General features: G+C 39.0%; 1 long non-coding RNA gene across 1 annotated transcript in view; it reads right to left on the reverse strand.

Annotated features, from left to right (window-relative positions):
• Window positions 1–831: 831 nt before the first annotated feature.
• The window catches only part of LOC309657862, a 28,190-nt gene continuing 6,398 nt past the window's right edge, over window positions 832–22,623 (reverse strand). The window contains exon 2 of the long non-coding RNA XR_014261929.1: window positions 832–22,617. This is a non-coding gene — a long non-coding RNA (uncharacterized lncRNA). The remainder of the gene's footprint in view (window positions 22,618–22,623) is intronic.

The following is a 22,623-nucleotide window of genomic DNA, read 5'->3' on the forward strand; positions in this document are numbered from 1 at the left end:
CACCTTCACACCAGTCAGAATAGCCATCATCAAAATCTACAAACAATAAATGCTGGAGAGAGTGTGGAGAAAAGGGACCCCTCCTAGGCAAACAGGCCTAGGCAAATCCACAGATAGGTGGTAATGTAAGTTGGTGCAGCCACTATGGAGAATAGTAGAGAGATTCCTTAAAAAACTAAAAATAGAGCTACCATATGATCCACCAATCCCACTCCTGGGCATATGTCTGGAGAAAACCCTAATTCGAAAAGATACATGCTCCCCAAAGTTCACTGCAGCACTATTTACAATAGCCAAGACATGGAAGCAACCTAAATGTCCATCGACAGAGGAATGGATAAAGAAAATGTGGTACATATATACAATGGAATATTACTCAGCCATAAAAAGGAATGAAATAATGCCATTTGCAGCAACATGGATGGACCTAGAGATGATCATACTAAATGAAGTCAGACAGAGAGAGACAAATATCATATACCACTTATATGTGGACTCTAAAAAGATGATACAAAGGAACTTATTTATATAACAGAAACAGACACAAGACAGAGAAAAAAATGTCTATGCTTATGCTTACCAAAGGAGAAAGATGGGTGGGGAGGACAAATTAGGAGTTTGGAATTAACATATATATACTACCATATATAAAATAGATCAACAAGGATGTACTGTATAGCATGGGGAACCCTACTCAATATTCTATAATAACCTATATGGGAAAAGAATCTAAAAAAGAACTGATATATGTATAACTGAATCACTTTGCTGTACACCTGGAACTAATACAACATTGTATATCAACTATACCAGAATATAAAATAAATTAAAAAAAAAAGATGGTCATAAAAGCAAGTATACATGGATATTCATAGCAGCATTATTTATGATAGCCGAACACTGAAAATAGTCCATTATAGAAAAATAGACAATATGTAGTACATTTAGTGGAATGTTATACAGCCATAAAGAATAAAGTACTGACACATGTTGTTACAACATGGATGCATCCTGAGAATATTATGCTAACTGAAAGCAGATAAAATCCATCTACAGTATGGTTTCATTTATATGAAATGTCCAGTAGAATAGGCAAATCCATAGAGAAAAACTAGTGGTTGACAGGAGACGAAGAGACCTGCTATTTCTTTTGAGGGTGATAGAAATATCCTGGAGTTAAACAGTGATGTTTGTGCAATATTATGAAAATAATAAGAAAGCCAGTTTTATCAAGTATTTATTTATTAAATATTTATGTATTAAAAAATGACACTTTTATTAATTTTATCTATTTTTTAAAGGCTAAGACATTATATTTTTTCCCTACAACCTAGCACAGTGCCTAGTATATAGGATGTACTCAAATATAAATATACTGATAAATGAATCAAAGATAAAGTCCAAAGAAGTAGAACAATTTAGATTGAGTTCTACACATACTGAAGTTGTACCTGCCAAAAAAACAGTCCTGGGAGACTAGATTAGACAGAAAGAACCCAGTGGCGTGCTAGTAAAGGTTTAACAGCCGGTCTTCTTTGGGGGGAAGAGCCCTATTTGCAAATACTCCCAACTTGGCGGCCACCTGCCATCACTGAACATGGCGTTAGGAGATGTGCACAGCGTTGTCTTTTGTGAGCCACCTCCAACACACCCCTGGAAAAACTCAAAGTCAGGGAGTGGAAAGAGAAGCACTGGTGAGCAGTGTTTGGTGAGCTTACCTCCTAGGACTGAGGCACTGTTTGCACAGGTGTGAATTATAATGAGAAAAACATCAGACTCCTACAGGCATGTGCTGTTCCTGATTAAGATGCTAGGACTTCCTCACAAAGAGAGCATGGGAAAAAAAGAACAGCCACTACACCTTCGGTCACTGCTGCCTTGATCCACATAGACACCTGCTGGCGGACACCTACAGATACATCACAGACAGTTAATACAAATTAGAGCTCTGCTTTCAGAAGAGCAAACTCACTTGTAGAACACTGTGGAAGGAGCTCAGGTCTCAGGGTACAAGTGAAATTTCTCTGTTGTGTTTCAAGTTAATTTTATACTCGTCTGTCCTGAGCCAGTGGGTTCAAGCTGCCTATTCCACACCTGCTCATTTATGGCTCCAGGTGGTTAGGCTTCCAGATCACCATCTGAACTAGCTTGGAGAAAGCAGTTTAAATGCCTGTGTAACATCTTCTGAATGTATTAAAATTAATACATTCTCTCTAAGTCTCATAAACGTCTCCAGAAACTACCAAACGTGAACAGGGAACTGTTGGCTCAGAGTAGAAGGGTAACGTGTATCCCAGAGTCATTGAGTGAATCAGTGGTTTGGGATGAATCAGTCTGGGCAGTACAATCACAGTTCTAAGCACAGTAAGTGATTTGTGATTAGGAAAAAAGTCCTTTTGGAGGCTAAGTCCCCATAACCTCCAAAACACACACACACACACACACACACACACACACAGAGCGAGAGACCCTTGCTCAAGCATATTTATCATGAATTCACGCCGCTGATGAATTTCAAGATATACCTCCTAATACAGCCAAAAAACACTGCATGGGATATAAGCTTCTTCTCCACGTTTGTGTCACACCACTTCCTCCACCCACACACACAAGGGAAGGTGGGAAAAAAAAACAACGCTTTTTGTATATAATGCACATTTTTTATAAGACCACAAACACTGCAGTAAAATTCTTCCTTAGTTATTAATGAACTAAACAAAGTTGACAATGGGATAAGAAGGGAAGAAGGACAATGATAAGTTAGAAGACACGTTAATTAATGGCACATCTTTCTTAGGATGTATTGCTGTTCTGCATCAGCATCTTAAATAATTGACCCAGCTCTGGAGGCAGTCTTTGGAGGCTGCTTTTTTAAACAGCACCAGTGTTGAAAACAATTAAAATGAGCAGTTCTACTCAGTGGAATGGTGTGAATGTAGACTTCGAAGCCACAAATTAATAGTGTTTCAACAAGGTGAGCAGAGCTGCAACTAAGTGGATGGAATTTCCTGACCCAACTGTGCAGAAAGACAAATCCTGCTTATTTAGAATTATTTAGAACCATGTTGTAGCAAAATAAAGCAGGGGCTTAACTTACGCCAGCATGTCCCAATTCATGCTCCCACAAAAGTCATTATTCCTCAAAAACCATTTGGGTTAAAAAAGTTTGGAAAACACTCCATGCTGTATTTTCTTTTTAGAAATGGAGGATATTAAATCTGAGAGATTGTATAGAATTACGAGTCTATTACATCATTTACCAAACTTATTTTTTTATATACACAGTCATATCTAAAGGTATACTAGCATTTCTCAGAGTACAGTTTGCAAAACCGTGGTGTAAGACACTTTGAGGCATTACACAATAGCAAGTTTTTGTAACCTATTGCAAGTGTACTTTAAATGTAGCTCCGCGACGCTTACGCCCAAGGGAATCCAGTAGAATACTCAACCAGTGAGTGATCCCAATTCTCCAGACAGGCCAATAGGAAATATAATGCCCCACAGGGACAAATTTTATTTACACTCGTGTGTATTCCACGTGGGCAGTGACCACAGAAATGGTCCATCATATCATGTAGAGCCGGTGAAGGCGAACTCTACTGTGGAGGACCAGGTAGTATGTATTTCAGGCTTTGTGGACCACAGAGCCTTTGTTAAAACTACTCTGCCTTTGTAACACAGAAGCGGTCATAGATGATACGTAAACAAATGGACTTGGCTGTGTTTTGATAAACAGGCCGTAGACGGGACTTAGCCTGTAGGTCATACTTTGCCCATCTCTAAAGTAATATATAGTATTAGCTACTGCCACGGACGGACTGGAATCAAACTTGCTAAACTTAGACTGCCCATTCATTTTTTATCATGTACAGTATAATGTATATTTATATATATGTATATACATATAGACACAGAAACAGCTTTTTGATTGATCGATAATAATCATTTCCTAAGAACTGGGCCACCCAAAAGCATACCATTCTAGTTATTTAAACAAAAACTCATTAATTGCCACCTAAGGGGTGCTTAATGGTGTTATGACCATGTGTAACAGGGAGATTTCTAAATTAGGACTCCTACCAAAAGTTATGCTTCTTGTAGAACACACATTTTTTTTATTTTACCTTTGTGTACCAAAATGAACACATGAGGATAAAGAGATCACAGGCAGGAGAGGACATCAGGTAAGAGAGACGCTTTGAGACCAGTTAAGTGGCAAAAGCTATTCTTGGTGTTTAACCAACAAAGTAAGCAACCGCTATTTTATATGAGTAAAGCTTTGGCAAAGGCTGTACTCAAAATACACAAATGCAAAAAGTAAAGCAACTAGGGACTTCCCTGGTGGCGCAGTGGTTAAGAATCCATCTGCCAATGCAGGGCACAGGTTCAATCCCTGGTCCGGGAAGATTCCACATGCCATGGAGCAACTAAGCCCATGCGCCACAACTACTGAGCCCACATGTCACTACTACTGAAACCTGCGCGCCTAGAGCCCGTGCTCTGCAACAAGAAGCCACCTGAATGAGAAGCCTGCACACCGCAACAAAGAGTGGCCCCCGCTCGCAGCAACTAGAGAAAGCCTATGCGCAGCAATGAAGACCGAACACAGCCAATAAATAAATAAAATTATTTTTAAAAAAAAGAATTTCAAGAGAGTATGTATATACCCACTCATCTTTGCAAGTTGGTATCTAATTTTAAGTCATATATTACAAATAATATATGACCGTGCACAGCAATGAAAGACCCAACGCAGCCAAAAATAAATAAATTTAAAAAAATAAATGAAATTTAAAAAATAAAGCAACTAATGTTTCTCAAAGTGTGGTCCACATGCATTTGAATGATCTAGGCATATCGGTTAAAAACACAGCAATTTGGGCCCCTCCCAGACCTATTAAACCTGCATCTCTGCAGCTGGGGCCAGGAAGCTGAAATTGTTGGGTTTTTTTTTTTTAAATCAAGATCTCTAGATCATTCCAAGGAACACTATCACTTGAGAACCACCAAACTAACAGGGAGGCAGTAATAAAAATTCTACATCATCTTACAGAGCAGCATAGAGCAACAATGACCTCAGCTATAGAAGGGGAAACCCAAATCTCAGACAAAAAAGAAAAACGTACAGATGATATATAGGAGAGCAGCAACTATGCTTCTTATCACCTTAAGGTATCTGAAGGCTTTTTTTTTTTTTTTTAACAATTTTTTTTTTTAATTAAGTACACTCATTTTTTTTAATTAATTTATTTATTTATTTATTTTTGGCTGTGTTGGGTCTTCGTTTCTGTGCAAGGGCTTCCTCTACTTGCGGCAAGCGGGGGCCACGCTTCATCACAGTGTGCGGGCCTCTCACTATCATGGCCTCTCTTGTTGCGGAGCACAGGCTCCAGATGCACAGGCTCAGTAGTTGTGGCTCACGGGCCTAGTTGCTCCGCGGCCTGTGGGATCTTCCCAGGCCAGGGCTCGAACCCGTGCCCCCTGCATTAGCAGGCAGATTCTCAACCACTGCGCCGCCAGGGAAGCCCCTGAAGGCTTTTTCATAGGGAAAACCTGAAGTTGCTCAATGTCCACTACTACACATGTGGGTGTGTTTATAGATGTATACATGAAATGTTAATTAAATGTATACTATGCTAATGTTGATGCCCTGTAAAATGCACAGAGTTTGGACTCTCAATTGCTTCGTCCTCATCTTCAAAGACAAAAACATTCCTACTGTTTGATGTAGATGCCCGAACTGAGGGCCCAAATGAGAATCAAGAACTCTCTCTACCTCCTAGAATGGGCTTGTTGCGCTAAGGGCCGGGGCAAACACCAGCAGTGTCACCTGGTGCAAGCTGGAACTCGAAGGAGAGCCCTGAGAAGGCGCACAGGTCTCCCTGTAGGGAGGGGTGCCCGGCCAGTAGAGGTGCGCCCACACAGGGCCACCCTCGAGGTATGCTCCGTGAGAGGAGCCCACCCCACTGCTGCTCTCCCTTTCCCTAAGACCAGTGGGAGAGTAGCCTTGCAAGCGGCGGACAGGCAGCCTGGGCCAGGCACCTGCTTTTCAGGGAGCTACTTGGGAATGCCAGGTGCTGGCACTTGCTGTGAAGTTGAGTTAACTGTACCCCTTCCATTCAGGGAGGAAAGCTTCTTGTCCCGTGGAAAGCTGAGTTGAGGTGTAGCCCCTCCCTGAGGTGAGCCTCTGTTCCCAGCTAACTCATGACCTAACATATGCAAAAAAGGTGACCGTTCCTACTCCAGGGCATTCACTGGTCACCCTCTCCACAGGGCAAAAAGTCCAATAAACTTACAGAATGCTGTCTAAGCACGAAAGAATCCTATCTCAAGGTTAGATATGTGTTCAGAAGCATACACACCTGTGCTTACACACCCACACTCCTTTCAGGATTTATCTGTATAAAACGTAACAACAGGGGCTTCCCTGGTGGCGCAGTGGTTGAGAATCTGCCTGCCAATGCAGGGGACACGGGTTCGAGCCCTGGTCTAGGAAGATCCCACATGCCGCGGAGCAACTAGGCCCGTGAGCCACAGCTACTGAGCCTGCGCTCCGCAACAAGAGAGGCCGCGACAGTGAGAGGCCCGCGCACCGCGATGAAGAGTGGCCCCCGCTTGCCGCAGCTAGAGAAAGCCCTCGCACAGAAACGAAGACCCAACACAGCCATAAATAAATAAATAAATAAATAAAATTAATTTTAAAAAATACTTTAAAAAAAAAAAAGTAACAACATATCTTTCCCCAATTCCCACTTTTTTCTTGTGTTTTGAACAGGTTAGGTTGACGCAAGGGCTAGACTTGGTTGTCCAAGTTTAAGATGTGGCGACAGGAAAAAGCATGACCCCAAGGTCAGGAGACCGAATGAGTCTTCCGCCCTTCACTTCACTGCACCCAGCCTCAGGGCTGCAGGCTAATGACTCTGCTGGCTCCTATCACTCAGTTTTCTCATCTAGAAATGGGGGTGATGGGGTGTGTGATAAGCATTAATTAACGTTTGTGAAGCATTCTGAGATCCACTGATGAAAGGGACGAAGCATTATTTTTCTCAGCATGAGCAAACAACCACTCGGTACAAATCCAGCTAAATCCAGCTAAATCGTGCTGAGTTAATTACCTGTAAGACTTAAAACTGTTGTCTCAAATCTGTTTTGCACTTTCCTGCCCCAGGCAGATTTGCACCTGTTGTGTCTTACTGTGAAATCACCAAGAGAAGTAAGCAGACAAATTGGGTCAAAGGATATGACTGTAGTTCATGTAGACTCCTGTTTGCCCGAGATAACTCTTTGAGTAGCAACAACAAGAACAACAAATTTTAATGTGTGATTAATTTGGGGTTATATAGGCAACCTGAAGCAACCAATAGCAAGCCTATTATTTCAAGTAATAAAAGTGAAAGTAAAGATGTCAAACCATAAAAAATGCATTCTTTTACTTATCCCAAAGATTATTAGGTTGTTAACTTAAAAACATTTCTTAAAAGTCCCAGACCAGCTAGCTATTTGATACAACAAACACAACTTCCCAAGTAACGCTGACTTGTATTTCACTTCCTACAGAGATGAAAGCAACGCATTGCAGCCTCTGAGTAAGGCTGTTTAAATATCATTTGTTAGCCAGTGGACAGCAACACTGGAATTCAGACAGCGCAACAAGAAAACCCAAGCAAAAGAAAAAGAATTCTGGGGTAGAGGAGTAGCAGGCTACCAGTTACCCTTCAGAGCTGCGATAAAACAAGTCATAGTTACCCCTCCAATTAAAAGTGATTCAAAGCACAATTCGAGACTAAAACATTTAACCAAAAACACTTACCAGCTCAAGAAGAACTTCAGTTTTGTCTTACAGAAGGTGGGCAGATATCTCTTCACGTCCTTTGGGGGGGTCAGAGAACGCTGGTTTTGATGTAAGACGATGGGAGAGAACGCCCGCCGGAGAAAGACTCAGGCACCTTAGTAGAGGGCAAGGCAGTGGTTTTTAAAGTGCGTGGACCCGGATGCGAAATCAACATCACGTGAAACTTGTTAGAAGTGCAAATAATCAGGGCGGCTCCAACCTACTAAATAGGAAACTCCTGGGACTGAGGCCTGGCAATTTGCGCATTAACAAGCCCTCCAGGTGATTCTCATCTGAAGTCTAAAAAATTCTGATTTTAGCCTGCTGAAGTTTGAGAATCAGTGGTTAATAATTGCAAATTGGTATCACCCTGAATGTGAATAAGACCTATAATTCAACTGATATAAATTATGGGAAAGTTAATAAAGTGAGAAATGTAAGTCAAGCAAGCCGATACCCATGAGACTTGGCTTTCTTGAGTATGAATGTTTAGTGCACAGAATCTGTAGCAAATAAAGGGGGGATACTTTTTTGCTAATGGAATCATTCTCCCATCAGCATACCAAAAAACAATAAAAAGCTGTAAGCAGTTAAGGCAGAGCCCTCTAGCTGTCCATCAAAATACACTCTCCCCTTCTCTGGGGGCACAACTACATTTCCCGGCCTCCCTTGCAGTTAGGTGTGGCATGTGGCTGAACTCTCTCCCTGGACATATTAGTGGAAGTGATGTGTGCTCCTTCCAGACCAGACCCATAAACAACATCCAAGCGTGCTCCGCCACGCTCTTTCCCCATTCAGACAGACTGCAGTGGCAACACTCAGGACCACCTGGAAGCCACACGTTAAAGACGTCAAAGCAGCCAGCAGCCTTGATTTCTGAATCAAAGCATGGAGGAGAGCTTCCCTACATCTGAATTCCCAGCCTGAACCTAAGATGAGAAAGAGATCGACTTTTTGTTCTTTAAGTGACTGAGCTTTAGAGATTTTTTTTTTTTTTTTTTGGCCATGCCACGCGGCATTTGAAAGCTTAGTTCCCCAACCAGGGATCGAACCCGCGTCCCCTGCAGTGGAAACACAGAGTCTGAACCACTGAACTGCCAGGGGAGTCCCCTAGAGACCTTTTTTTTTTTTTTTTTTTTTAAACCTCAGTTTACCTGTCCTAAATAATATATTGGTTCTCAGGTCCATGATCTATCTTCCCACAACTAATACTGAACATGAACATGTTCTTACATTTTAAAAGTATATTCTGAAAGTTTGATACTTATATAAATCTTTCCCTAGAGAACATGCACACATCAGTAGAGAGGATGTAAATATTGCAGGCCTTACTTTAAGCTTATGTATATTCACACTTACATTAACAAAACAAGACATTCAGTCTAACACATGACTTTTCTTTAACAATCGTGATGTAAAAACATCTCTGAAAAGAAAAATGTGTTATATCAGTAGCTTTATATTTACTTTTTCAAAAAAGAGAGAACCAGCTATAAGTATCTTGCATAACTGATGTAATATTTACTCATCTAATTTCAATGCACCTCCAATTTAAAACACCAAACTTGGACTTCCCTGGTGGTGCAGTGGTTAAGAACCCACCTGCCAATGCAGGGGACACAGGTTCGAGCCCTGGTCCGGGAAGATCCCACTTGCTATGGAGCAGCTAAGCCCGTGCGCCACAACTACTGAGACTGCACTCTGGAGCCCGTGAGCCACAACTACTGAGCCCACGTGCCACAACTACTGAGACCCGTGCGCCTAGAGCCTGTGCTCACAACGAGAAGCCACTGCAATGAGAAGCCCACGCACCGCAATGAAGAGTAGCCCCCGCTCGCCGCAACTAGAGAAAGTTCGCACGCAGCAACAAAGACCCAGCGCAGCCATAACTAAATAAATAAATGTATTTAAAAAATAAATTAAAAAAAAATTAAACACCAAATTTAAGTTTGTTCAACATAACTGTTTTTACATGTAGCTCTAACTCCTGAAAAAAGGGCCTAACATATTCCTGTCGACTGGGTACATTCATGGTGTATCTTTATTTGAGGTTGTTTGGTCTTGTTCTCACACAGGTCTGGGAGTGACTTGCCAGGTGACTTCAGTGAAGTCAATATACCTATAACACCATGTATTCAACTACTAAAAGGGAGATATATTACAGCCACTTCTGCCTGTAATGTAAACGTTAGTAAAATAACTGGTGACATAAATTTTGGGTTCCTTGGAAAAGTAGAGAGCTAGGCAAAGTGGATTCTGCACCTCCCAAAGACAAGGCAGGTAACCACTGACCAGGTTTCCCTAACCAGAACAGCACCCACTTCACAAAGTTAACTGCTCTGCAGTAACTAACATCACACCCTTACATATGTAGGGGGAGTTCTGGTGTCATCAAGGTTCAGAGGTCAGGCAAGCTTGGGCTTGAGTCTTGGACCCACCACTTAGTAGCTCTGTGGCCCTCTCCTGGAAGTTTCTTACCTTCTCAGGAGCCTCAATTTTCTTACCTATAAAAACACACTCCCTCTTAAATCCCTCAGGGCCTCCACACCATCTTCAAGAAGTGAAATGTTCTTCTAGTGGTAAGCAAGGCTCTTGATGATCTGACCCCAGTTCACCTTTCTAACCCATCACCTCCTTTGTCCCCTTTAGGCACCAGGCAAAGCTCCTCTTTCTTCCTGAATGTGCAGTGCTCCACTGACCTACTCCTCTGCCTCTGGCAGCCCTCCCCATCCTCCTGAATACTTCCTGTATTTAAGGAAAGGAATGAAAACACCACCTGCTCAGCAAGGCTCTTCCAAATGCCCCTGGGCACTCAGTTCCTTTGCTTCTGTGATCTCATCGCATGAGGCACACCTTCTCTTTAAGATTACCCTCAACGACAATGATTTATAATTACTTTGTTTGTTTATTAGTTTTTTTGCCACAAGAGTGTGAACTCCTGGAAGGCATTGTCCTTACTCCACCTTAAGGCCTTTGGACCAGCTGTTCCTTTGACCTGGAACATTCTTCTCTGAGAGATCCTCATGGCTCACTCCCTGCTTCCTCACATCTTTGCTCAAATGTCAGTTTGTTGCTGAGGTCTCATCTGAAATCCCTGTTTACGTGTACAACCTGGCTTTCCTCCTTCCTTGAGCCCCTTGGCCAGGCCCCTTGACCTTTGTTTTTCCATTTCAATTAACACCTCTTAAAACACAATATAATTTACTTATTATTTTGTTTATTGATGATGGTTTATCTCCCTACCTAAAATATAAATTTTATGAGTGTAGGAGTCTTTAACTGTAACTTACTGATAAAGTATAAGCACCTAGAACTGTACCTGGCACGTAATGGGGTGTTCAGGAACTATTTGACCAGGTGAATGAGTGAATTTTTTGTATCTTAAAGGACCTAGATGTTCAATAACTATTGATGGATTGAATGAATGCATAAATGCCTGTCCCAAAGTTGTCTTCATGCACAAGAAAGGGAACCAAATGAAATTAATCAGGAGAATATTTTTATTTCCTTTCTCTTTTCCTTGAGAGAGGCATGGGCTAGGAGCATGCACTCTTAGAGCAAGACCTGGGTTCAAATCCCAGCACAGATGCTTTGGTACCCTTTAGCCCCTCCTGATCCTGAGGGGCTAAAGGAATGGAAAATGGGTTTGGTAATATTATCTACCTCTTGGGGCTGCTGTTCAGATATTACACTGTAGAAGTCCTTAGCCACAGGCTGCAGCACATTGCAAGTGCTCTGTAGGCAGTAACTGCTATTACGACTGCATGCTCGGTAACGAGGAACTCTTCTTATGACACACTTGACTCCCAAAGACCTACCTGTGAGAACAAGAAGCCCGAGATCGGGATGGCCACAGCCTCACTCTCTGCTCCTCGAAGCGTGGACTCGCATCTCTAGGGTAGCAGAGAAGGAGGATGGTCACACACACAGTTCTTCCACATCTGCTTCCCTGACCGCCCTTTTCTCTTCTGTCTACCATACCACCTCCCAAACAACAGCAAAAACAACACCCCAAAACTATGTGCTTCCAACTAATGCACCAAATCAAACTGAAACCTTCTAATTTTATTCAGGCAGTGATATTTATTCATTTATTTTTTATTTCACTCCTTCACTTAGTCATCCACTCAACAGTATTTACAGATGCTGGCCCTTACCGCTAAGCACAGGGTGTTAATATCAGCGGATCAATGGGACGAGGCACCTGCTATCAGAGCTTCTGATCTAATGGGGGTAGCAGGCAATAAGCAAGCATACAAATATAGAATCACAGGCTATGATAGATGCTCTGAGGGTTATAAGCAAGGTGTGCTAAGAGATAATAACAGATGGTGAGGACAGAGCTAATTAAAATAGGGTGGAGAAGGGGAGATTACCTTTAATCCTGAGTAATGTAGCATATAATATACTGCTAGATTTGCAGTTGACTATTTCATACCAGTCTCTCTGCTTCTCAGCCAGACTGCAAGCTCTTCAATGGCAGGGAAGGGTCTTAAACTAGATCTACAAGTTCTACACTATCTGACCAGGGTTGCACATACCTTAGGGGCATTAAATAGTGTTTACCGAGTTGGCTTTTACTGAGCTTTAGTATGTTCAGGAGAGAATGGAAAAACGAGATGCCTAAAATCTGTAATGTTATAAATGCTATGAAATTTTAAATATAGTAGCTCATCTGATTAATTTCTTTAAAACCTCTTAACTTTTAGCTCAATTGTTATAATTTTGCTTCTCATACTGAAAATAGAGCCATCATTTCTTTTATGTCTATGACTGTGGTTAGTTATTAAGAGTGTTAAATAGATTGAACAGGGAGGAATATGCTCCAAAAGAAATATAAACTCCTAAGCTTTGAGGAAACTGACCTTAAATGAAGTTGACATAATAAAATACTTTCCTATGACTATTGTTATTTTACGTAACAGATAGACTTGCGTTTATAGTTGATGTTTTATGAAATGAGACAGGGATCTTGGCAAGGTTTGACAATGTTTTTAAGATCAGCTTCCACAAAAAGAGAAGAAAAGAACAAAGCCCAAGAAATAGGACAATATGACCACTGGCATCTTTTGTCTTTTTTTTCTCTACTGAAAATAAAGACAAAGACAATTGGGATCCACTGGAAAGAAAAACTGCCTCATACTGTTCATTCATGAGTTTTTAACTGTAATTAAACATCGAATGCTTCAGATGGCTAAGTATTCAAAATTAGTACATTTCAGCTCCACTGAAACAGTTTATTTTGAAATGTTCAAAATACTATCCAGCGGTGCTTAACAATTGAGCAAAGGAATCTTTCAAAACTCTGAAAGGTATGTTAGAATTTCTCATGGAGAAATTCATAATTCAATAATACTTCCTTACCATTTTCTTCTTTTTCTCCTATTGATCTATCAGTGAAAATTCTTTAAAATTAGATGTGCATGTTCTTATCTTGCACATAAATCCCATCCTACTTTTAGAATCCCTAATATTTGTCAGCTGAGAAAGCAGTGTCTTGGTCTCAAGAAGTAGAGTGTATTTCCTTGCCTCTTGATTTTGGATCTGGTTGTGTGATTTGTTTTGGCCAAACAGCCTATGGGCAGAAGTAACAGCATGCCAGTGCTGGCCTAGGCTTTCACTACATCATGTATTTCTGCTTGCAATCTCATGCCTCTGCAAGTGCCATGAAAAAGGTCCCTCACAGAGTAGCTGATGTCCCTTCATGCTGTGCCCCAAAATGAATATTCAGGCAGCAAAAGTAAGCACAACCCATATCAAAAACTCATGTCCAGCTGGACCCTCAGTTTGAAGCAGAGTTGCCTAGCTGACTGCGCTCAGCCCCTATCAGCAGATCCCCAGTTTGACAGCAGACACATGAGTGGAAATAATTATTATATTAAGTCACTGAGTTTGGGGGTAGTTTGTTAGGCAGCACTACCTAACTGATACACTGTCACAGCCCTATTCTCTGAGGTTGTGGGGGAAGGAAACTGGAAAGAAAAATATGCAGGCTACATAAAAGAAATATCAAAAATTATTATTTTGAGAATATTTGTCTTACAGCAACCCCCTCAACCAATTTTAGACTTCTTGGGTCCAAAAAAGCTTGTTATTCATCTTTGACACATCAACAGTAGCCGCTTAAAATTCTGTTGACTTGGTTTTATTAAAAATTCTTTGGTGCAAGTATCAGTACAACTATTTTCTTAAACAGAGACCCATGGTCTACCATTTTTCTCTTCCCTGCAAATCCTTTTTGGACCCAAAATTTTAGAGAGGGTCACTTTTTTTTTTTAACATCTTTATTGGAGTATAATTGCTTTACAATGGTGTGTTAGTTTCTGCTTTATAACAAAGTCAATCAGCTATACATATACATACATCCCCATATCTCCTCCCTCTTGCATCTCCCTCCCACCCTCCCTATCCCACCCCTCTAGGTGGTCACAAAGCACTGAGCTGATCTCCCTGTGCTATGCGGCTGCTTCCCACTAGCTACCTATTTTACATTTGCTAGCATATGTTTCTGCTAAATGAAAAATTTGGTTATGTGACTAAGCACTGTGACTGTTTTGTCAAACATTCATTTATGGTATTACCTACCACTTTTCTACTGGACACTTCATAAATGATTTCATTATGTATTTAGAACAATATCGTGAGGTAGGTTGTTGTCACTTTCAAATTAGTGAGTGGATTCATAATGTTAAATAACATGCTCAAGGCAACATAGGTAGGTAGAGTTAGGAGTCATACCAGGACAATTGAGCACTTGTATTGTGGCATCTTAATGTTAATTCTGAAACCAACAGACACCTTCTCATGTCCTTTGGAGAGAGGTAAGTTTCTTTGAGATGTATGTTGTCTTCCAAATGGTCAGAATCACTTTCTGTGTGCAGAGTGAATAACTCTGCAATTACATACTTTATTTGTAGCCCATTTATTTAATGTCGATCTTCATATCAAAGAGTAAGCTTCATAGAACAGGGCTGTGTCTATTACATGCACTGTGGTTTTGTTCAGTACACTACTGACACACATAAAAATTCAGTGAATATTTGTTGAATAAAAATGAAATGGATAGCTTCTCAAAGAATTCACCTAAATCTCTCCTTCTCTGCCTCTACTCATTCCCTAGCACCCCACGGATACAAGGACACTGCCCTAGAAACTCATTCCAGTGTACCCCAACCTAATTTAAGATCTGTTTTCTCTATTGATTATATCTTACCTCAATCTGCACATTGCTTCTTTCTCTATCCAATTAATTCATTCTGATTTGATCATTTTCAACCTCTCAGCCTACACCAAGAAAATGCATTTCACTGAACTCTTACAACCTGCCCTCAAACTTATCAACCTTCATGACAACCTATACAATTGAAGAGAACTGAAAGAAGAAACCACTTTCGAGTTAAAATTAGCAAAGCTTCTTATGCCATGGAAGCAAGTAGAAGAAAAAGGAGAGTGAGAAATCTGAATAGGGGAGCCACATATTTTATTCTTAAGCCACCTGCCTCTTTGGCTTTAGAATATAAGTTGAAATATAGAACATTAGGACAGTAGAGGACATTCAAGTTTGTTAGAAAAAGAGAACAAAGGCAGAAATCCTTGAATGGAAAGAAGTCTTGGTTCAGTACCTAATAGCAGTTGCCTGAGGGGTAAAGAGCAAAAGAAGGATTTGGATGTTGAGAAGAATCACATGGGGTACAAGAGCTCAGTGGAAGAGAATTCCTGGACAGGCATTGACTGATCTCTGTAGCAACTGCCCACTGGAACAATTGGGGGGAAATGTGGACAGGAATCCTGCTTTTTATTACTTTGTAAGTTTTAACCACACATTGATACTGCTGTTCATCTCTCCCTCTGGGGACTCAACCACTCTGGAGCTGTGCCTTGTCTTTTCTCTCTCTGCAGTTTCTACCTCTGCCTCATTATGTAGAGATGGGTGTGTGTGTCTCTCTGGGTAAACTACATGTATGTAGTGGTCACAACAAAGAATGGTCAGGGGGACCATTACAGATTATAGGTGAAGGCTGAAGGGTGGCATGGGGTGGGGAACCACAAGACTTCTCTAGGGTAGAAAATAAGGTAGATTCTTTCGTGAAAGAGGCAAGGAGAGAAGAAATATTGAAAATTATTAATTACAAAGAGCACTGCATCAGAGGTTATCTAGCCCAACATCCTCATTTTATTGATTATGGAAGGATAAAAGGGGAGTGAATTCTAAATGTAAAACATCACTTTGAAATGTTATTTTTAAAATACTAGCTTGAGACCCTTAGAGTAAATCAATGAATTAAACACATCTTACATTACTCACACAGTAGCAGTAGACAATTTTAATTATATTGGGTCAGATTTGATGTGGTTTTCTAATAAAGCAGATTCTTGCTTAGAATGGCTGTGCATTAAATCCATTAAATATGTGAAAACACTGTGCATTTGGGCAAAATTAATTTGAAATTTGTCACGTTACTTTCCTCTGTTTTGACTTTGGCTATTCATTTACATTGAGAAATAGAGCTTCAAGGATGGGCAGCGAGTTCTTCCAGTGTTCGGATAATTTAATCTGCAACTATGTTTTAAAAGTAAGATCATCTCATTCATGTCATTAAGAGACTGCTGATTTAAATTTAAACACCTTGGGCTCAAGTCACCAATCAATCTTATAAAAAAGACATAGGGGAGCTGGATTCTTCTCTCTTTGGAAATAACGACTATTGTAACCTGATACAATCATTTGTTAGACCCTGTTTTCTAAAGTGCCTAAGTATATTGTTTTTACTGTGAGCTACTTCAAATCTTCTCTGGGAGTAAGAAGAAAATAAGTCCATAAATAGAGGCAAAGTGAGTCATGTATTAGTCAATAGAGAAATTGTCAAAGGATTGTGCTTATCTATGTGGCCAGAACAGTTCTGCTGGTTAAGATTTAGGATGAAATACAAAAGTACCACCCACTTCACAAACTGAAAAAAGAATACAGAAAAGCTGTAACACCTGGTGGCTTCCTAATTTGAAAGAGAAAAAGAGCCAATTATGCCTTGCTGATTATGACTCACAAAATCTAAAGATTGGAGTGGACTTTCTGGGTCATCTAAATCTATTTTTCCATCTGATGCTGGAATGCCCTAGATTCTGTACTCAATCTGTAGTTGAACATGTCCAGTGAGAGACCCTGGGCCCACCTAAGGCAATGCATACCTTCATGGTCTGGCTCTGATTTTTACAAGGTCCTTCTGGAAAATAGGTCCAAATCTTTTTCCCCTTCATCAGCATCCATTCATAGGGCAAGTCAAATTTCTCTTTTACAACCTAAAATCCAATGATGTATATCTGCTATCAGACACCTCCTGCCTTAGGATGAGTTCTGGCGTAAAAGGCAGGGAAATATACCTCCAATGAGCTATCAGCTATTAAGTACCATTACTTTATGGATATGTGCTTCTCAACCTCTTTTTCTTTTTCTGTTTTTCTCTTACTTTTCCCTTGTAACAAAACTACACAAAACGTATTGAGGCAGAAAGCTTCTATAAGTTATTTCTAGTTATTTTTTCAGCCCCTAGTTAAGGGATTAAGGGCTTGCTTCTCTTTAGACCTTGACCTTGGAGTAAAAGTCAGGCCATTCAGACTGTAGCTTGTAGAGCTGCTCTGTCAATATGGTAGTCACCAGAAACATGTGGCAATTGAACACTTACAATATAGTCAGTGTGACTGAAGAACTGAATTTTTATTTAATGTTTAAATTAAAAAATTAAAGCAGTGTAAACTGTTTCCATTAAACACTACTGTTTTAGCAGATTACATTTTGCTTTAATCACTGCATTTTGTAGGATATAATTATTGTATGGTAGTGCGTGTTTCTGGCTCATGCGCCATTTCGAGCATACATGGAAATGCACGACCAATCTCCTAGGTGTCAACAGTTTGGTTCAGTTTGAATAATTTTTTTTTTCCTATGGACTGATGTAACATTGTAATATGTTTATTTGAATATTTTATATAGACAGCATAAATTACAGTGATATCTATGGAAGTCCACTTGATAATTAAATTACTTTTTTAAAAAAACATAATAGAATTAAATCACATTTCTAGTACAAAAAAATAAGTATGGAAAATTTTTCAAATTTAAAATGAAGACATACTACTCATACAAAATCAAGTGGAAATTAGGAGTTAGTATTATGACTGTAACAGTAGGAAGGAAAAAGAGACTGGAAGAATATGTCAGAGTTTTCACAAAGAATGACAATTACAATTTGCTGCAGCAGAGCAAAATGAAAAATCCGCTTCTTTGCTGTCTTAAAAAAATTCTACAAAATTAAGCAGGCAAAGTTGAGAGCCATTTTCAGCAAATACGTTGTTAATTTGATAAAAAATTTGAAACTGTCAAAAAGTATTCAGTGAGATTAGTTTACTGACATCAGATTTAATGTCCAATAAAGTTTTAAATGATTTTTCAGTGGCATCTGAGTTTGTAAGTGAGTGAGTGAGTTTGTGTAAGTGAGTGAGTGTAAGTGAGTTTGTAAGTCTGACCAGCTACATATCCATTTGGATCCTTATACAAAATAGAACACCATTTTTAGATGAAGACATAGTAAAATAAATTATTATTTGTTATTAAAATTTTATCAGAAAACTATGAGGAAAAAAATCTGTGGTTATCACATACAAACTATTATATATAGAATGGATAAACAACAAGGTACTACTGTATAGCACTGGGAACTACAGTCAATATCCTGTGATAAACCATAATGGAAAAAAATATGAAAAAGAATGTATATATATGTATAACAATCACTTTGCTGTATAGCAGAAATTAACACAACACTGTAAATCAACTATACTTCAATAAATAAGTAAATAAATAAAACTATGAGGAACAAGGTTTAAAGGATGTTTTACAAAAAGTGAAAGATCTTCAGTTAAGCCACCAAATGATTGCACATAGAATCCAAGATCTTACAAACAATATTAAAGATTAACTGATTCAAAATTTTTTAAATTGCAAGCTTTCATTACTTATTGAGTTATATAATATGTCACTGCCTGATTAATATTTTGGTTGTATTTTATCTCCAAGGACTTCCAAAAATACAAAAAAAATTGTTATTTCCCAGCCTAAAAAACCCAATTCATGGCATAGGTATTTTTTAATCTTTTAAAATTATCTAAGAATTTTAGCTGGATATGAAAAAAATTAGTTCCTATTATGACAGACATTGTTCTAGCTATATTATAGGTCAAAACAATCTGGATTTATGGGAATTTTAAAACAAGAGACTGGTGTTTCCTTTACTGTTTTATACTAACGTATGATACACATTGAAAGTATCTGTCATCAGTTTTCCGAGGCAGACTTCATGAAAAATGTCATCTATAGAGTTCTTAAAATCATTCTGTACATAGCAAATGAAAAATCATCCATTTGTGAAACTGTTAAAAGAAATAGAAAACAATTTAATGATCTTTATTCTTTGCAAATGCTCATGGATTGAGTTGTGGAAGAGTTTTACAGAGATTTGCTATAATGTTAATTCTAATTCAAGATTTTCTTGAAACAAAAGAAATGCTTGCCAAATATTCAATAATCAAAGACAAAAAAATGGCAATATGCTTCATGCTACAAAAAATAAGTGTGATTTATGTTTCCTCACTGATATTACACTGCATATAAATGAGCTAAATTTGATGCTCCAAAGAAAGTAAAACTAATTTGCGACCTAGCAGTACAGTATAGGAATTTGTGGTGAAATAGAAGCTTTTCATAGTAAAATTCAATAATACTTACTTTGCAGTTATTTCCAATATGAATCGATTTAGTAAAGATTTTAATCATAACCAACAGTGTTAGATAAATTGCTGCCAAAACTAAAAGAAAAATTGAATAGTTGAATAATGCTTTGTTAATTGTGATAAATTTAAAGATGCTTTTCATTTTATGCAATATTGTAGAATTTGATGGCGATAATACTGAGCTGACACAGGAGTTAGTGAATTTAATTAACTTGGACATAGTTTTGAAACTATGTCAAATCAATTCTTCTTTAAGAAAAATAATTTTGTCAAATAGATGCAAATATTAAAGGAAAATGACTTTTGTGCACCTGCTTTAATTACTGAAAAAATTTTAGGTATGTTTAGATACTTGGGTGTGTGAATCTACTTTTTCAACTGCAAATTTTATGAAATCTAAATCTAGATCAAGAATTGCTGATGAAAATTTAACATCCAAATTTGATGTGCTATAAGTGTAAGTTACATGCCAGATTTTGAAGACTTTTTATGAAAACAAAATGAAAAATATCTCATAAATGTTTCATATTGATTACGAATTGAAACGATAATTTTTTATCTATGGGGTTAAACAAAATATATATCTAAACTAATTTTATTAAATAGTCATGTATCTATACTGCTATAGATAAATGATGCTTTTATTTATTTTCAATAAAGAAAGAAATGAAGGACAATTGATAAATTTCTCACATGGAATTCCAAATGGTTTATGTAAATACTCCCCCCTCAAGGAAACAGAACGTAACTCCCCACCCCTTAAGCCTTCCTTCCAAAGAGTACAGTATAGAAAGGGCTGGGGGAGTAACTGTACAGTGGAGAAACCTGACAGGTGATCAACGTTAAGATCATCTGTGGTAAGTCATGTAGGTAGCATATACCTTTGATAGGATGTGATGAGAATGGCAATATACTTCAGTGGTCTTCTCCCCAACACCCACAACCCCTATGACACGTGTGCTTTGCAACACTGCCCTCAAGCAATTAACTCGATTCTAATACTATCTACCTGGAGATAGCATCAGATCTGACAGATTAAGGGCACAGTTTTATAAGATTGAGCCCTCCCCCACCCCACTTCAGACACCAATCACAAGTCCCCACTGTTACCTGTGCTTCTGACCAACCGGCTATAGATCTGAGATTCCAACTACCCTCTTCTTGGGTTCGATTAATTTGCTAGAGGAGCTCACAAAACTCAAGAGAAACATTTTACTTACTAGATTACCAATTTATTACAAAATATATTAAAGGACAGGACTGAACAGCCAGATTCTTCAGTCCTCGCGGAGTTTGGGGCAAGTGGATGAGTTCTGCTGCACCAACCTCGAAGCTCTTTGAACCACTTCCTTTGGGTTTTTATGGAGGCTCATTGTAAGGCATGATTGAGTAAATCATTGGACATTGGAGATCAACATCCAGCCCCCTCCCCTCCTTAGAGGTCGGGGGTGGGACTGAAATTCCAACCCTCCAATCACATGGTTGGTTCCCCTGGCAACAAGCCCCCACCCTTAGATGCTTTCCCAAAGTCACCTCATTAACATAAACGGAGGTGTGGTAGAAAGGGGTTTGTTACCACGAGACACCTCTATTGCTCTTATCACTTAGGAAATTCCAAGGGTTTTAGGAGCTCTGCCAGAAATGGGACGAAGATCAAATATATATATATATCTTATTACAGACAATAATATCACAATCCCTGTATAATCAGGAGAAAAACATCACACAAACTTCAATTCAGGAACTTTCTACAAGATGTCTGACCAGTATCCTCAAAATTGTCAAAATCATCAAAGCAAAGAAAGTCTGAGAAACTGTCATAAAGGAAGCTAAGGAGACATGATGAATATCCTGGATAGGCTCCTGGAACAGAAAAAGGACACTAGGTAAAAACAAAGGAAATCTGAATAAAGCACAGATATTCCTTAATAATAATATATCAGTATGGATTTATTAGTTGTCACAAATATACCACACTCATGTAAGGTGTTAGTGTTGGGGAAATTGGGTACAGGGTATACAGGAATCTCTACCTATATTCACAACTTTTCTGTAACTCTAAAACTATTCTAAAATGGAATATTATTACAAAAATTTAATTTCACCCATTTCATTTTTTTAACACGGCTACTAAAAATGTTTACATTTCACACGTGTCTAAAATTCTCCTATTATAAAGCACTGCTCGAGAGAGTGGAGCTGCTATGGCGGAAACAGCAGTGAACCTGTTGTCTGGAGACCTCTGGTTTGAAGCCTTTCCCTCTTACCACACATATCACACTTAGCTCAAGGTCCTCGTATGTATGATGAGAATGAAGAGGTTGCTGCAAGGATTGCATAAGATGCTTTATTTGAAAGAAACTAGCACAGTTCCTGGCCTATAATGAACAAGCATTGATTGACTGCTAACATATGCTAGATTCTTGCTCTTGCAAAAGGAGGAATATAATTGCAAGGCAGTACGAAGCCCTGGGGATTGCAGAGAAAGGAATGACTACACAGTCAGGAAGGTTTCCCAGAGAAAACAGCATCTGACCTGGATCTTCAAAGACTGAAGAGCGGCTCCCACACAGACCCAGAACGCTGTGGACTCCCATATGCGTATCTCCAGTCTAAACGTTAAACATGTCCTGTAGACTTATTTTCTCCTCCCATCTTTAGGGCTCAGTTCCTATCCTCTTGGTCACTGCTTTCTCTGTTGCCAACCTACCTTGTTCTCCTTAGACTTATATAAAACTGGTACTCTAAAATTTCCACATTTGATATAATTTCTATATCACAGCATAAATTTTTGCCCACACCTTAGATAAGGATAATTTTAATGCATAGGAATATAGAGGCTTAGTCATCATACACTGCCTAATCTATTCACATAATACCTACATTTGTTCAAATTTAGCTGTACGACTAAGAAATATGGCCCACGGTGTTCTTCCCAGCGGGAGATGGACAATTAATTCCATTTCGGCAGAATACTTCAGTGATGACAGTGTTTGCTGCTGAAG

The sequence above is a fragment of the Balaenoptera physalus genome, assembly GCF_965194825.1.
Source record: "Balaenoptera physalus genome assembly, chromosome: 3".
Lineage (NCBI taxonomy): Eukaryota > Metazoa > Chordata > Mammalia > Artiodactyla > Balaenopteridae > Balaenoptera > Balaenoptera physalus.